This window comes from Enhydra lutris, unplaced genomic scaffold, assembly GCF_002288905.1.
Source record: "Enhydra lutris kenyoni isolate GAN:26980312 unplaced genomic scaffold, ASM228890v2 scaffoldscaffold19, whole genome shotgun sequence".
In the NCBI taxonomy this organism is placed as follows: Eukaryota; Metazoa; Chordata; class Mammalia; order Carnivora; family Mustelidae; genus Enhydra; species Enhydra lutris.
The window spans coordinates 11,541,311-11,559,357 of record NW_019154103.1 but is presented as its reverse complement, the minus strand read 5'-3'; positions in this window follow the sequence as shown (position 1 = coordinate 11,559,357).

Below are 18,047 nucleotides of genomic sequence, written 5' to 3'. Positions count from 1 at the left end.
TAGGCCATATTCTTAAGCATAATTTGTCACTGATCAGCCATCTGGAAAGCTGGCTTCACAGGCTACATACTGAAGAGCTCCAGGTGAAGCGAGTGTTAATCCTCTAGATCACTGTCCCTGATTTTAGAATGTTTCTTGTGGGACGCCTGGGTGGCTCAGTTGGTTAAGCAGCTGCTTTTGGCTCAGGTCATGATCCCAGCGTCCTGGGATCGAGTCCCACATCGGGCTCCTTGCTTGTCAGGGAGCCTGCTTCTCCCTCTGCCTCTGCCTGCCATTCTGTCTGCCTGTGCTCGCTCGCTCTCCCTCTCTCTCTCTGACAAATAAATAAATAAAATCTTTAAAAAAAATAAAAATAGAATGTTTCTTGTTATCATCATGCACTATCTTTCTTTGAAGATGCACCCTACAGTAAAAGAACTATCAAACGTCTATTTATTTAGCCACTATTTAAGTAGTCATTTTCTTTTCACAGAATGGATAAAGAATTCTAAAATAAAATAAAGAACTTACGGGCGGGGGCAAGATGGCAAAGTGGTAAGAGACCCTGTTTCAACCAGTCCCCTAAAGTGAGCTAATCATCTACCAGAACACTCTGAACACCCATGAAATCAGCCTCAGATGTAGGATTATACACTTCTGGATCTCTACGCAGGCAGAAGATGCTAGTAAATCGTGTGGGAGTCACACAGATACTGGAGTATAAACAGAAGGGGGAGGGAGCCACCAGAAGCGACCCATTGTAAAGTACTACCCCAACATGAGAGTGCCTTGTGACTGGGGCCCAGCATTAACTTAGAGTCTGGTTAAAAGCACTCAAAAAGAGCAAAAGACCTTAAGGGGCAACTGGTGGAATCGGGCAGTCATGGGCACGGGCCTAAGCCCAGGGACCTGGGACGGCCACCCCCAGAGACCACCTGTGCCAGAGAGAGTGGGGCAAAGCCTCCAGGCCATGGTCCCTGAGCCTCGGCTTTCCGCTGCTTGTACCAGCGCTGGGCCAGGTAGGTACCCTCTGCATGTGAAGGAGTCTGATATGTGCGCCAGCCAGCACTCTCTAGAACCACAGACTTTTGCACTCTGCACACGCACTGCCTGACCAGGGACTGAACTGCGCTCCCTGCCCACGCCTGAGAGAGCTCTGTGAGAGTGCTAGCTGGTGGGTGCTAGGACCTGCCGAGATTCTGAACACTCCCAACCCAGGCTTGAAAATCTCAGGGCACTGTCTCTGGTCTACCACAGTCCCGGCAAAGGCAGCCACTGGAAGAAGGTTCCCTGGACGAGTATCACTTGTGGTTTTAGTAGCAAGGGTGCAGAGACAAGTGGGGGTGCATTGCACAACCCCTGAGATGGTGGTTGGGGGCGCGCACTGCCTGTGGGAGGTTGCACGGCTCAGTGGATCTTGCAGGGGAGGAGTCTGTGTGTTCTGGACCACCCAGAAGGGAGCAGACTGAAGCTTCTCTCTGAGACTGAGGTCTGGGCACAGTTTGCTTTCCACTAAACCTCCAAAAAGCTGCAAAAAGCCGCCAAAGAACAAAAACCTTCAGAGAACAAAAGTCTGAAAAAGCGGTTTCAACAGATCCCAGCCCCTTGATAGGGAGCAGGAGGACTCAACCCAAGCAGGACTGACTGAAAACAATGTGGCACAATGTGGTAGGCCCCTCCCCCAGAATGCCAGCCAAAAAGACGAGAGGACAACCACCACAGGGTCCCCACAAAACTGTTAAATCCCAATATCAAGGAAAAGAAGATATTAAGCTCCCAGTATTGCCCTAAAATCTGCATATTTCATATATTTCAACTTTTAATTTTAATTCGTTCTCATTATTCTCATTCAATTTTTTTAACCTATTTACCATTATGAGAGGTTTAATACAACAAATTCCATAACAACCTTTTAACTTTTTCATACATATACCCATGTTTTTCTATTTTTTTAAATATATGTATAGATATAAGCTTCAAGGTAATCATCTTTCCCTAATCAATACTACCTCTATATATAAACCAGTTTTAATTTTCCTTTATCTCTGAAAAGTTGAGTCCTTTAACAAAGATATCAAGATACACCCAGGAAGAATCAAAATAACCTTCCTCGCCCATGTTGAGGATTTATAACCACCCTCCCATCTTTTTCTTCTGTCCATGTTTCTGTGTATTTGTTTTCGTTCTGGTATTACATAAATCTTATATTTGGGCTTCATTTTGGCTGGATTCCTTTTTTTTTTTTTCCTCTTGTCATTTACTTTTGTCGGTCTTTTCATTCATCTGTTTTTGTTCGTATACCTTATAAATCTTACCTTTGGGGCCCATGCTGGCTGGGTTTTCTGTCTCTCTCTTTCTCTCTCTCTCTTTTTAATCTTTTTTTCTTTCTTTTTGGTGGTAACTTCTGATTGCTCAGAAGCGTTCCAGGGTGCACTTTGCCTGGATCACAGTTGATATATTCAGCTACACATCCCCTCAACCACCTCTCACCAAAGTGACTAGGAGGATGAATGCCCAACAGAGGAAAAATTCAGAGATGGTGTCCTCTCCATCAGAGCTATTGGATATGGACATAAGCAGTATGTCAGAAAGGGAATTCAGGGTAACAATTATCCAGGGAATGGCAATTTTGGAGAAAACCATTAATGACAACACGGAATCTATTAGAGGAGAAGTGAAAGCCACCCAGGAAGAAGTTAAAAATGCTATAAATGAGATCCAATCTAATCTAAATTCTCTAACAGCTAGGGTAACTGAGGCAGAAGATAGAATTAGTGATCTAGAGGACAAAATGATAGAGAGAAAGGATCAGGAGGAGACCTGGAATAAACAGCTTAGAAGCCATGAAACAGCATTAGGGAAATAAATAATGCCATGAAACGTTCCAACGTCAGAATTTTTGGGATTCCCTGAGGGCGAGGAGAATAAAAGAAGACTAGAAGATATAGTTGAACAAATTCTCCATGAAAATTTTCCGAACCTGAAGAATGGAACCAGCATTTGTGTCCTAGAGGCAGAAAGATCTCCTCCCAAGATCATAGAATCTAGAAAGACCTTGAGATACCTGATTGTTAAAAACTGATGAATCATAATTTTAGACAGGAGCACCTGAGAGCAGCCAGGGGGAAGAGATTCCTTATGGACAGAGGAAGGTCCGTCAGAATAATGTCAGAACTGTCCACAGAAACCTGGCAAGCCAGAAAGGGATGGCAAGACATATTCAGGGCACTAAATGAGAAGAACATGCAGCCAAGAATACTTTATCCAGCAAGGCTGACATTCAAAATGGATGGAGAGATAAAGAGCTTCCAAGGTCGGCAAGGTTTATAAGAGTATGTGACCACCAAGCCTGCATTACAAGAAATATTAATGGGGGGTTCTATAAAAAAAGAAAGAACCCAAGAGTGTCATAGAACAGAAATTTACAGAGACAATCTACAGAAACAAGGACTTCACAGGCAACATGATGTCAATAAAAACATATCTTTTAATAATCACTCTCAACGTGAATGGTCTAAACACTCCCATAAAATGGCACAGGATTGCAGATTGGATAAAATGACAGGACCTATCCATATATTGTCTACAAGAGATCCATTTTGAACTTAAGGATACATCCAGACTGAAAGTAAAGGGATGGAGAAGCATCTTTCATGCCAATGGGCCTCATAAGGAAGCTGGGGTAATGATTCTCATATCAGATAAATTAGATTTTAAACTAAAGACTGTAGTAAGAGATAAAGAAGGACACTACATCATTCTTAAAGGGTCTATCCATCAAGAAGATCTAACAATTGTAAATATTGATGCCCCCAATACAGGAGCAGCCAATTACATAAGACAACTGTTAATCAAGATAAAGAGTCATATTGATATGAATACATTAATAGTAGGGGATCTTAACACACCGCTCTCAGTAATAGATCATCCAAGCAGAAAATCAATAAAGAAACAAGACCATTGAATGACACATTGGATCAGATAAACCTCATAGATATATACAAAACATTCCACCCTAAAACACAGAATACTCATTCTTCTCGAGCGCACATGGAAATTCCTCCAGAATAGACCATACACTGGGTCACAAATTAGGGCTCAACTGATACAAAAAGACCGAGATTATTCCCTGCATATTCTCAAACCACAATACTTTTAAACTGAAATTCAACCACAAGAAAAAGTTTGGAAGGAATTCAAACACTTGGAAGCTAAAGACCACCTTGCCTAAGAATGTTTGGATCAACCAGGAAATCAAAGAAGAACTTAAATGATTCATGGAAACTAAAGAGAAGACGACACTTCGGTCCAAAACCTATGGGATACAGCAAAGTCAGTTCTAAAGGGGAAGGACATAGCCATCCAAGCCTCCCTCAAAAAAACTGGAAAATCCAGAATACACCAGCTACCTTTACACCTTAAAGAACTGGAGAATTAACAACAAATTAAGCCAACCCCACACACAAGAAGGCAAATTATCAAGATTAGAGCAGAGATCAATGAGACAGAAACTAGAGATACAGTAGAACACATCAACAAAATTAGAAGCTGCTTTTTTGAAAGAATCAATTAGATAGATAAACCATTGGCCAAACTAATCCAAAAGAAAAGAGAGAGGACCCAAATTAATGAAATTATGAATGAAAAGGGAAAGATCATGTCTAACACCAAGGAAATAGAAAAAATCATCAGAAATTATTATCAACAGTTATATGGCAATAAGTTAAGCAACCTAGATAAAATGGATGCATTCCTGGAAACCTATACACTTCCAAAACTGAATCAGGAAGAAATTGACAACCTGAATAGACCAATATCTAGTAATGAGATTGAAGCAGTGATCAAAAACCTCCCAAGAAACAAGAGCCCAGGACCTGAAGGATTCCCAGAAGAATTCTACCAAACATTCAAAGAAGAAATAATACCTACTCTCCTGAAGCTGTTTCAAAAAATAGAAACAGAAGGGAAACTTCCAGACTCTTTCTATGAAGCCAGCATTACCCTGATCCCCAAACCAGGCAAAGACCCCACCAAAAAGGAGAATTTCAGACCAATACCCCTGATGAATATGGATGCCAAGATTGTCAACAAGATCCTAGCTAATAGGATCCAACAGTACGTTAAGAAGATTATCCACCATCACCAGGTGTGATCTATCCATGGAATGCAAGGGTGGTTCAACTTTCGCAAATCAATCAATGTGACAGAAAAAATCAGTAAGAGAAGAGAGAAGAACCCCATGGTCCTCTCTATGCAGAAAAAGCATTTGACAAGATACAGCATCCTTTCCTGATTAAAACACTTCAAAGCATAGGGATAGAGGGAATATTCCTCAACTGCATAAAATCTATCTATGAAAAACCCACAGGAAAGATCATTCTTAATGGGGAAAAGCTGACAGCCTTCCCTTTGAGATCACAAACACGACAAGGATGCCCACTCTCACCACTGTTGTTCAACATAGTACTAGAAGTCCTAGCAACAGCAATCAGACAACAAAAAGAAATAATAAGTATTCAAACTGGCAAAGAAGAAGTCAAACTCTCTCTCTTCACAGATGACATGATACGTTATATGGAAAACCCAAAAGACTCTGCCCCCAAATTACTAGAACTCATACAGCAATTCAGTAATGTGGCAGGATACAAAGTCAATGTACAGAAATCAGTTGCTTTCTTATAACTAACAATGAAAATACAGAAAGGGAAATTAGGGACTTGGTTCCATTTACTATAGCACCAAGAACCATAAGCTACTTGGGAATAAACCTAACTAAAGAGGTAAAGGGTCTGTACTCGAGGGACTACAGAACACTTGTGAAAGAAATTGAAGAAGACACAAAAAGATGGAAGACCATTCCATGCTCATGGATTGGAAGAATAAATATTGTTAAAAATATCTATACTGCCTAGAGCAATCTATACTTTCAATGTCATCCTGATCAAAATTCCACCAGCATTTTTTAAAGAGCTGGGACAAACAATCTAAAATTTATATGGAACCAGAAGAGACCCCGCATTGCTAAGGAAATGTTGAAAAAGAAAAACAAAACTGGGGGCATCACGTTGCCTGATTTCAAGCATTACCACAAAGCTGTGATCACCAAAACAGCATGGTACCGGCACAAAAACAGATATATAGACTAGTGGAACAGAGTAGAAAGCCCAGATATGGACCCTCAACTCTTATGGTCAAATAATCTTTGACAGAGCAGGGAAAAATATACAGTGGAAAAAAGACAGTCTCTTCAATAAATGGTGCTGGGAAAATTGGGACAGCTATGTGTATAAGAATGAAACTTCACCATTCTCTTACACCACACACGAAGATAAACTCAAAATGGATAAAAGCCCTCAACGTGAGGCAGGAATCTGTCAAAATCCTAGAAGAGAACATAGGCAGTAATCTCTTCAACATCGGCCACAGCAACTTCTTTCAAGATATGTCTCCAAAGGGCGCCTGGGTGGCTCAGTGGGTTAAGCCACTGCCTTTGGCTCGGGTCATGATCTCAGGGTCCTGGGATCATCCCGCATCGGGCTCTCTGCTTGGTGGAGAGCCTGCTTCCTCCTCTCTCTCTCTCTGCCTGCCTCTCTGCCTACTTGTGATCTTTCTCTGTCAAATAAATAAATTCTAAAAAAAAAAAAAAAAGATATGTCTCCAAAGGCAATGGAAACAAAAGCAAAAATGAACTTTTGGGACTTCATCAAAATCAAAAGCTTCTGCACAGCAAAGGAAACAGACAACAAAACAAAGAGGCAACCCACAGAATGGGAGAAGATATTCGCAAGTGATACTACAAACAAAGGGCTGATATCCAAGATCTATAAAGAATTCCTCAAACTCAACACACACAAAACAGATAATCATGTCAAAAAATGGGTGGAAGACATGAAGAGATACTTCTCCAATGAAGACATACAAATGGCTATCAGACACATGAAAAAATGTTCATTTCACTAGCCATCAGGGAGATTCAAATTAAAACCACATTGAGATACCACCTTACACCAGTTAGAATGGCCAAAATTAGCAAGACAGGAAACAACATGTGTTGGAGAGGGTGTGGAGAAAGGGGAACCCTCTTAAACTGTTGGTGGGAATGCAAGTTGGTGCAGCCACTTTGGAGAACAGTGTGGAGATTCCTTAAGAAATTAAACATAGAGCTTCCTTATGACCCTGCAATTGCACTACTGGGTATGTACCCCAAAGATACAGATGTAGTGAAAAGAAGGGTCATCTGTACCCCAATGTTCATAGCAGCAATGGCCACAGTCGCCAAACTGTGGAAAGAGCCAAGATGCCCTTCAACAGATGAATGGATAAAGAAGATATGGTCCATATATAAAATGGAGTATTATGCCTCCATCAGAAAGGATGAATACCCAACTTTTGTGTCAACATGGACGAGACTGGAAGAGATTATGCTGAGTGAAATAAGTCAAGCAGAGAGAGTCAAGTATCATATGGTTTCACTTACTTGTGGAACATAAGGAATAACGTGGAGGACATCCGGAGATGGAGAGGAGAAGTGAGTTGGGGGAAATCGGAGGAGGAGACGAACCATGAGAGACTGTGAACTCTGAGAAACAAACTGAGGGTTTTGGAGGGGAGGGAGTGGGGGGTTGGGTGAGACTGGTGGTGGGTATTATGGAGGGCATGTATTGCATGGGGCACTGGGTGTGGTGCATAAACAATGAATGCTGGAACACTGAAAAGAAATAAAATAAAATGGGAAAAGTCATAAAGAAAAAATAAGCTTACGATTTGAGTTTCTGAAAGTTTAAATACTTTTAATGCATTTGATTTTAAAGATGGGACAACACAAATTTGTGGGGAGAAGAAATGAGAACATCAAAATAGAATATATAATGTTCATTCTCCTGTTCTCCCTCTTTCTTCCCCCTCCATATTTCATGATTTTTAGGCATAGCATCCTGATGTGCTGTACAACTAGAGAAACTGAGGGAAAATAGTAAAGGTGAAAAATAAGAGACAAAGTAGAAGGCAGGAGGAAGGAAACTGAGGGAAAGGATGAGAAAATTAACAAGTTGGAGAGGATAAAGATAAAGGAAACATTTCAGGAAAAACATTCAGGACTTGATATAATCAAGAGCATTTAATTAATTATATTTACATATATAATAAAATAGATATTTCAGTCTTTTATATACTACTATGTAAAAATGCACAGCAGATTTACAAGCAATTGAAATCCAATCAGGAAGATAAATTTCTTAGGTAAATAAAAACCAAATAAAAATGATTATTTACTCTTTGGGGAATTTTTGTTTGGTGTGATAAGGTATGAAAAGGCAAGATAAAAAAAGTGAAGCATCTTCAAAAGAATGTTCCTGTTAAAGGAAGAAATCACTCTTTAAGTCTAATCATCAGCAAGGACAGTGTCTTTCCTGGATAAGGATTTTTAAATGACATATTTGTTTAATTAATGGTACATGAGTTTTTCATTTTTAAGAAAAAGTTAATGGCTTTGCAAAGAGGGTAAACAATTTTTATTGAGTCATTTGCACACTATGACATTAAAATGGCAGAACCAGCTTAATGCCAAATAGTGACAAACTGATCATCAAATAAATTTCTTTTAGTCTTTTGTTCTAGCACTAGGTTATTTTTCTGTATCATTGTTTAATAAGGTTCCAGTTACAACTGTAAATTTTGCTTTAATTAAAAAACAATGAACTTATTCAACATGGACTACACTACAAAGTATGTAGCATCATGATTTAAATAACCAAAAATAAGTATGCCAGGAAGAACTTATTCAATTAACTTCAGTCTGACCAAGAAGCAAATGCTTCCAAATTTATATAATCCCCTTATTATGTTGTATTTGAGATAATACACTTTCTAATCACTAGTTCATGTTTTGAAGGAGTTAACAGCATTTTAATTTCTTCCTTATCATAAAACAGATGACAAACACTAAAAAAGAATGAAAATTTTAATATATTAGGAAGAGTTGCTTGAACAATTGAATAGATTAAGAAATAAATCAAGCTGTAAAATGTTAAATTTTAATCAGGTAAGGGAGATAACAATTATCCTACCTAGTAGAATTGTGCTAATTTTGCATTGTTTCTTGAATAATTAGATACCTGGTTATTCATCACTCTTCATGTGAGACATTCTCTAATGACCCTTACTAAAAGAAGTAAGCTATGTTGAAGGTTTTTCTGGACATATATATTCTCCTGAAATAGAATGTTTTGAAACTTCTCCATACAGTGGCCACATTAGGAGCCCATATTATCATTATTTTTATATAGATATAAATTTATATTTAGTTTCAAATATATAAAAGTAGGAATCATCCACATTATGAATAAAGGACTGATATCTTTGTAACTTACTAAATTATGAAATAGTGTGAAATGTTATAAATGTTTGATCTTTATTTAAAATTTTATTTTATTTTTTTAGTGTTCCAAGATTCATTGTTTATGCACCATGCCCAGTGCTCCACACAATATGTGCCCTCTTTAATACCCACCACCATGCCCTCCCAATTCTCTAAGCCCCTCCAAAATCCTCAGTTTGTTTCTCCTTAAAGGCTAGTTGATAGTGGTTACAAATCACGTAAGGAACTGGTAAAATATAACTAGCTGGTATGGTATCTATGTACAATTACATGCTCTTACATTAAGAAATTAAGCTGATCCTATGGTAAAACTTGTAGAACTTACTGATTTCAATCTTTAAAAATTATGGCATGAGAAGATTAAGCTCCATATTTTGATTATTCCTTCCATCTCAAAGAGAATTAAAGAAATATAAATCTAAAATGTTTTAATTCCAGAAGTTCTTGTTATCAAATGTACAGCGTATGAAAATCCTCTTTTTTTACCAAGCTCAGCTGACTTTAAAAATATTCATATAACCAAGCATGATGCACTTCAAAGATCTCACAATGTGGACTACTTATGGAAGAAGTCATATCTTTCATTAAAGCTACCTCTAATTATACAAAGGAAACGGTAAATAAAATTATACAATTTAAAAACATCTATTAAGTTCTTATATTTGCACTTAGTGTCATTGTGCTTTAGTGTTTTGTTCTGTGCATTCAATGTGTAAGCACCACCCCAAATCAAATTGATGTTAACCTGCAGAGTTTAATATTTTCCAGCTTCCAAATCTGAAAAGTAGAATTAAATGTTTAACATTCTGGGTATACACACACACACACACACACACACACAATTTTTTCCCATCTTTGTTTGAACCCATTCGACAAGTTCATTTACTGTTGCTTTGCCAGTTCTTTTTAGCTGTCTTTTTAGCTGAACATGAAATATTTTGCCTTCTATTTTAATAACACCTGCCCATATCAGCTCTTAGTGGCTTTATTATAATAGATCACCTATTGTTTTGTAAGAATATAGTTTATTTGACTTACTAATGGCCAATGCCATCATGATTAGTATATAAGGTTGAAATAGAAAAACCAAAAGAATGTAAGTTGACAAGCCAAGAGCTCAGTGATTTGTAACACATTGGCTAGGATACAGAATCAAAAAACCATGTTAAAGAGAAATGCCAGTTCAGAATGTTAGTAGTAATGAAATGTACCCTTTCTGATTGACAAGACTTAAAAACAAAAATATGTAATGTTATATATATCTCATATATTTATGCATAACTTTAATTATGTAATTAAATACAAATGTTTAAATTCTTTCTCAAATACTATATGATTATTATTGACTTCATATTCCTTGTCAGCTGATACCATTTACTGATTTTCTGTTAGTCCACGACAGTATTTCCTTAAACACAAAAATGTGCATTGGAATACAAGATGAATCACTCAGAGACCTAAATGACTATCAGCTTATGAGTAAACCATTTTGTTGTTTTCTTTTGTTTCTGAAGTCATTAATTCATTGAGCTCTGTACTCAATTGTCAAATAAAAAGGCAATGAGTGGACTACAAGGAAAAGTAAATAAAAATCTGGGTTTTTCCCTTGTTTTAATAAAAAGCAGTGACAATTACATAATCCTCCTCTATGAAAAATTAATCAATTTAAGCCAAGTATGAACACACACACACACACCCCACACATATACTCACAGAGAAAATCTATTTTGACAATGATTTAACACTAGTAAGATAAAATGTCCAAATTGAAGAATTAACCCATTTCACCAAGGAAAAAGTTGTGTGGTTTTTTTCCCCAAATTAACACAAATAAATATTAGTAGGAAAAAAATCAGAACTTACATGTTTAGTGTATCTTGGGAAAATTCCAGGTTTTGTAACTGCTTGCTATCTTCAGTTTGTCATTTTCCAAGCATTTTAACTTTCCTCAAGTAGGATTTCCTATAAGCATTCCTACTTTAAATATATTCTTAATTTAATTTGCTCTACATAGTTTAGGATCTTTCAAGGGGTGCTTGGATTAAAATCGACCAAATCCTCAAAAGGAAGTATAATGCTAAATGCATGGCATATAATAAAGTTCAACTGTCTAGAACCCAAGACTGATATAATCTTTAGTATATGTGCATCAATAGTCTTGATGAAAATGCATATAAACATCTTTGAACTATACCTCAAATAAATACATATTTGAAGGTGAAATGTTAGGAAGATTTCTAGGGTGTCCAGAATGAACTCTTATATCAGAAAAGGGCAAATGAACATTAGAAACTACTGCTACCTTTATAAACAGAATATAAGTATTCTTATTTTGCATATAAGTATATGCAAAATATAAGTATTACATGAAGGCCTATGAACTTAAAGCAAAATGTACAATATACAGATCAATTCAATAGCTCTATTGTGATTCCATTTGAAGCACACAATTCCAACATTTTTCCCTGATAATTTGGCAAGAGTGTTTGACTCAGTTTTTTCAGTAATGAATGTAAAATATCACATATGATATTCACAGCAAATTTGAATAATCTTACTAGATAGGAAACTTTGTGAGATCATCCATGTGCTTTTCCTTTATGTTTCTAGCATATGGTATAGTGCCTGGAACACAGTAGATAATTATAAATATTTGTCAGGTAAATGAATAAACATATTTTTAGCTATGTATGTGTGGTGCATAAATAATGAATTTTGAACATAAACAATGAATTTTGGAACACTGAAAAAAATAAAATTAAATTAAATTAAAAAAAAGAAATGACAGGATTCCCTTCCTTTTAAAGGCTGAATAGTATTTCACTGTGTGTGTGTGTGTGTGTGTGTGTGTGTGTGTGTGTGTGTGTGTATACACCACATAACACACTTTCTTTATCCATTCACCTGTTGATAGCCACTTAGGTTGTTTCCATATCTTGGTTACTGTGAATATTGTTGCAAAGAACACTGGGGTACAGATATCTCTTCAAAACAGTGATTTTATTTCTTTTGAATATATATGCAGAAGTGGGATTACTAGATCATATGGTAGTTCTACTTTCTTTTTTGAGGAATATTCATACCATTTTTCATAATGGCTGTACCAATTTACATTCTCACCAACAGTATAAAAGGGTTTCCTTTTCTCCTCATCCTTAACAACACTTGTTCTATTCTTTTTTTTTTTTTTTAAAGATTTTATTTATGTATTTGACAGACAGAGTTCACAAGTAGGCAGACAGGCAGGCAGAGAGAGAGAGAGGGAAGCAGGCTCCCCGCCGAGCAGAGAGCCCAATGCGGGACTCGATCCCAGGAACCCGAGATCATGACCTGAGCCGAAGGCAGCAGCTTAACCCACTGAGCCACCCAGGCGCCCCCTATTCTAACTTTTTGATGATAGCCATTTTAACAGATGTGAAGTGATAACAAAAATAAACAGTGGGACTAATCAAGCTTGCTTCTGTACAGCAAAGGAAACAACAGCAAAATGAAAAGGCAACCTATGAAATGGGAGAAAACATTTACAAAACATTTACCCAGTAGGGAGTTAGTATCCAAAATATATAAGGACCTCCTACGACTCAAGAGCAAATAAATAAACAAAAAATAACCTAAATGAAAACTGGGCAAAGGACCTGAATAGACTTTTTTCTCCACAGAACACATAAAAATGGCCAACAGACACATGTAAAGATGTTCAACATTACTAATAATTAGGGAAATGCAAATCAGAGAAAACTTTCATCATATGGCTAGTTAAAGAAAAGGTTTTGATGAATCATGGAAACTAAACCATCACAGAAGGCAATGTTGATGGCACCGATTCTCTCAGCTTTCTGTGGAGAGATGACTCATCTAACAGAGCTCAAATATTCTCACCCAATTGTTAAAAATCAGTTTTCTTGTCAAGAAAACAGGGAATTGTAAGTGTGAAAGATATATGGCTCCATTGGCAAGACATTCAAAGAGTAAGATACATCAATCATTCTATTTTTTAGCATTTTTAAGATTTCATCATATACTTTTCTCTCATTTTTCTAATATCATGCTCAAAATCTCCTGATTATTACCTAGTTCTCCATAGCTTTCCTACAAGAAAGAATACATCTGTCATCTGTTATAAAGACCCAGAGTAGGCCGGTTATTTGATAGTCATTTCTCATTGTAAATTAATAAATCATTTGATTATTCTTTGATTTCCTCTTATTTCTTCATAGAAAGAAAATGAGCTAATGTGGAGACAGAACTATTCCCAGGTCTATGAAAGATATACATTACATTATTAATTTTACAAAGCAATTTCATAAACTTGAGCAATAAGAGTTAGCCTCTGAGAAAAAGACTTGGTTTCTGTGTACTGAGAAACCCAGATTCTGAGGCTATAATGCTGAGAGGCAGCCCTTAAACCATGGCAAACTGACCAGATCACCTTCTCCGCCTTACTTAACTATGTCCTTTCGAAGAGATATTACTTTTACTTTTCCTCCCTGAAAATCCCTAAGAAGTTATTTAAAAATGCATAGTATAGAACTTTCACTGAAGCCAGACAGACTTGGATACCAGTATCATTTTTGGTATTATTTAGAGTATAATTAGAGGAGGGCTAAGGATCTTGTTAGCCTTCATTTTGCTATGCCAGGTAGGATTTAAGCTCTTCCATGGGATTGGCTAGATTTATCCTGTAGTTACTAGTACATATGGAATAGGAACATTTTCCTAGACATAAAGGATGTTTAGTCATATCTCAAAGTATGGATTGTAATAGGTGTTAAATTTTAAGGAGAAAATCCACTTTTAAAATTATGTGGATTATAGTCTTTAAAATTGAAGGAATACTTTCCCTATCCCTGAACAATTTCTAGTCCAAAACAATATTCTTTTTTTAAATAAATAAAGTCTTCTAATATCTGTGTGCTTAATAAGACAATTAGGTTTCTCCTCTACCTATATATTTTTGTCTTACCTATTTACCTATTTTGTCATACCTATTTAGATTTTCTCAGCATAGTTAGAGAAATCTATTTTCTATTTTTTGTGGGGAGGTGTGGTTGGATGGGTTGTAAGCCTTTTAAATGAATAATTTGAAAATTGGGCTTTAGACTCCCCATACCATTTGATGAATATTTGTGAAATTTAACAAGTCCACCATAAATTACAGACTTCACAGCTCTGAAAAATATGTAATTAATAATTGTGCTTGTTAAGAGGGATATGTGAATATAAATTTTCTCTTTTTTTGGGAAAAATAAAACTTTGAAATATATTCTAGGATTTAAATTCTCTTATTTTTCATGAATTAGTTTAATAAAACAATCTTTTCCTAGAACTGATTTCAAAACATTATTCACCCACTATGTGTCAGATCTGTACAGGTGTGCTGCTAGTAGGAAAATCATCAGTGATATAAGCAAGTAAGGACAGAGCTTAAGAGTGTGACATATACAAACTGAAGAATAGATTGATGTTGTTTCTAATCCACATATCAATCCAACATAGTCAGTTGTCTAAGAAAATAACAGGTTATTAGACTAAATTTGCAAACATGCTTTTAACCTGGTTCTTCTAAAAGACCCAGTTTGAGTGGCCTAAAGAATTTTCTGCAGTGTAACTCATAAAAAATCCCCAACAATACAGTGACAGTCAGAGGAGAAGATCAATTGGAAAGGAATGAAGAGTGTCTGTTTACTTGAAATGGCAGTCTTTTATTGCCATGTGTTATGGATAGTTTTAAAGATTTTATAAGCTTAGACTTCTGAAAGTGATCAATCCTTAAGAGGTAGAGTCCTAAGGGGTGTGAAGATAGTAAGATCAAAAAGCACAAATAGGGGTGCCTGGGTGGCTCAGTGGGTTAAAGCCTCTGCCTTTAGCTCAGGTCGTGATCCCAGGGTCCTGGGATCAAGCCCCGCACCAGGCTCTCTGCTCAGCAGGGAGCCTGCTTCCTCCTCTCTCTCTGCCTACTTGTGATCTCTCTCTCTGTCAAATAAATAAATAAAATCTTAAAAAAAAAAAAGCACAAATAGATTTCTTACTACTCAATACCCTGAACCCTGGATTTTCCTTCAAAGAAGCAGGTCACTGAAAACAGATCCACAACTAAACAGCTCTCAGTGTTACATTTCCATCATCGTTTTGGCCCACCTGATAAAAATAACAGTCATTATTCTCAGTAGTTTACAGATCCAGATGCTTTAAAAAATATCAAGGCTTTCTTTGTAGACATAAATTATGTTTGAGATTACAACTGTTGATTCCTTTTACTTTGTTTTCACTGCTGTGCTTAATGGCATATTTCAAGATAGCAGGCAATTCTATAAAACCAAATTTTCTCAAGTGATTTCAATGAAAATTCTGCCTCAAAAGAAATTTTTAAAAGTTTGAAAAGAAATCTCTTCAAAACGCCATTCCAAAGAAAATCTTAAGACTTACAAACATTAATATGTTAAAGTTCAGAATATTCAACTTTGTTTGGCTGTTTTTAAATTTTTCAAATACACTTTGTTACAGACTATTAGTGTCATAGACACACATCAGCATCCATTGGTACTATGATTTATAGTAATGTTAAGCCTACGGAGATCAGTAAGTATCCAATAGAAAAATGCTCCAAAGCTGGAGGAAATGATTGTTCAGGTTTCTTTTTGGCCACACTCACCTTCAGTCCCTCTTTCACTCTCAAAAGAATATACAGCAATATGGTACTTTAAATTTGAGGAAATGAAAGTATTATGTTAAAAAATTAAGGAAATTGCATGTAAATAATTTAAACTTAAGTATAAACTAATCTAAAAAATCCCTACACCAGAGGGACTTAACAATTTTAAAAATCTTAAAATGAATGTACAGTCTATGTTTCATCACTAGATGTGATCAAGGGATGATTAAAGTTTTATGATCTCATTATACTTTATGTACAATATCAATAGAACACACTGACAAAATTACCTAAGTTATAAAGGTTAATTCTCTTATTTGGATTATTTGCCAAGACTACACTTCAGATTTTATATTCAGAGAAGGAAACAGATGACAGGCATTCTATTTAATTATTCCCACACACTGTACTCTAGAGGAAAAATCAAATGCATTAGCCTTGTAATATCTCACAAGGACAAAGAAAAGCATGAAACAACTGTTTTTATATGTGTATTTCATTATTTCTGGAATTTAAAATTTATTTTTTGACCCATGAACAAAAAAAGGAATGGGAAATGTGTTTTTAAAGGGCACAGTCAGCATTTAATGTCTTAAAATGATTACAGTGAGATTTAATATTGCTCCTGAAACCAGCTAAGAAAGATTAGTTTTTATTTTTGTATATAGGAGAGATATTTAAATGACACAAGTGACCCTGAATGAATAAAAAATATTTTTCCAGAACATATGAAGTCATAAAGAGTACACAAGACTACGAATTCACCATTTTACAGGGACCATTTTTCATCTGAAGAGATTACCAATATTACACTCGATATCACCAAAGTAAGAGACAAGCACATAGTCATGTTCCATTTTTGCTTAGACTTACTGAAGATCAAATCAGTCCTGTCTATACTGTAATCATTTTCTTTGTATTTGTATTTAAAAATTTCACTGAAGAAGTTACTTCAAGAGATGACCACCAACAACCACAGAGCAATAGCTCTATGAGAGGTGCTGACCAGTAGCTAGATAATCAGTGTTTCTGTCAAACACTAGAGTTAAAAAATGAGATGAAATGTATTTGGTTTACACTGCTCAATTCTCCGTATAAACAACTAATAATCTCTAGAGAAAAGCCCAGAGTTATGCAATTAATTTTGAAATAATGTCTTAAACTCTGGAGTACAAAAAATCATTTATTGATGAATAAGTTAATAAATGCTATTAATTCACAAATCTATCAAATATAAAATAGCCTCAATAGCTAGATAAATGGCACTAAGTTACATTCTACAATAGTTCAGCTGCCCATAATATATATAATGAGTATGACACAGCATAAGCACAATTGACTTTTTGTTACTGGAAGAATGATATCTAATAAATATTAGAAAATTTTAAATTAATTTCATCATAAACTTCTCATGAGAAAGAATAGAAAGATGGTAAGTGAATGTGGTCAGAAGTTACTTTCCCCTTGCCTTAGAGGGGTTTAGCTTTTTGGAGAACACATCAGTTAAGAAGAGTGGTTTAATATGTAAATCCGATTTATTTTGGTATCAGTGTTTAGGACATGATGAATGGATAACTTTCTGCTTTACTTCATCACCTAGTTCTGTAAAAAAACCACATTTAAAGAATCAGTGTTGATATAATTACACAACTTCTCAGTATTGATGGTAGATTCTTATTCAAATAATTAAACAGTATATAATTAATGACCTTATATTTCACAGCATTGGCTTATGGAAAATCAATACTATGAAAGAGTTTTATGTATATGACTTCAAGTCATGGCTTTTTGCTCAGTTAAAGACTGTAATACTATTTCCATAATATTATTTTGCAAACGAAATCTGACTTGCTAAGGATAATAGCATCAATCTTGTATTTACCCTTCTTGGAGGACCATTGCCACATCTTCCTCATCAGTACTCTGAAAACTTTTTGTGATGCTTAGAAAGCAGTCTCAAAAGAAATAACACCAGAACTAACCACATACAAAATCTTGAATAGACTTAGCATTTAGACAGAAAAACCACTGAATAGTAGT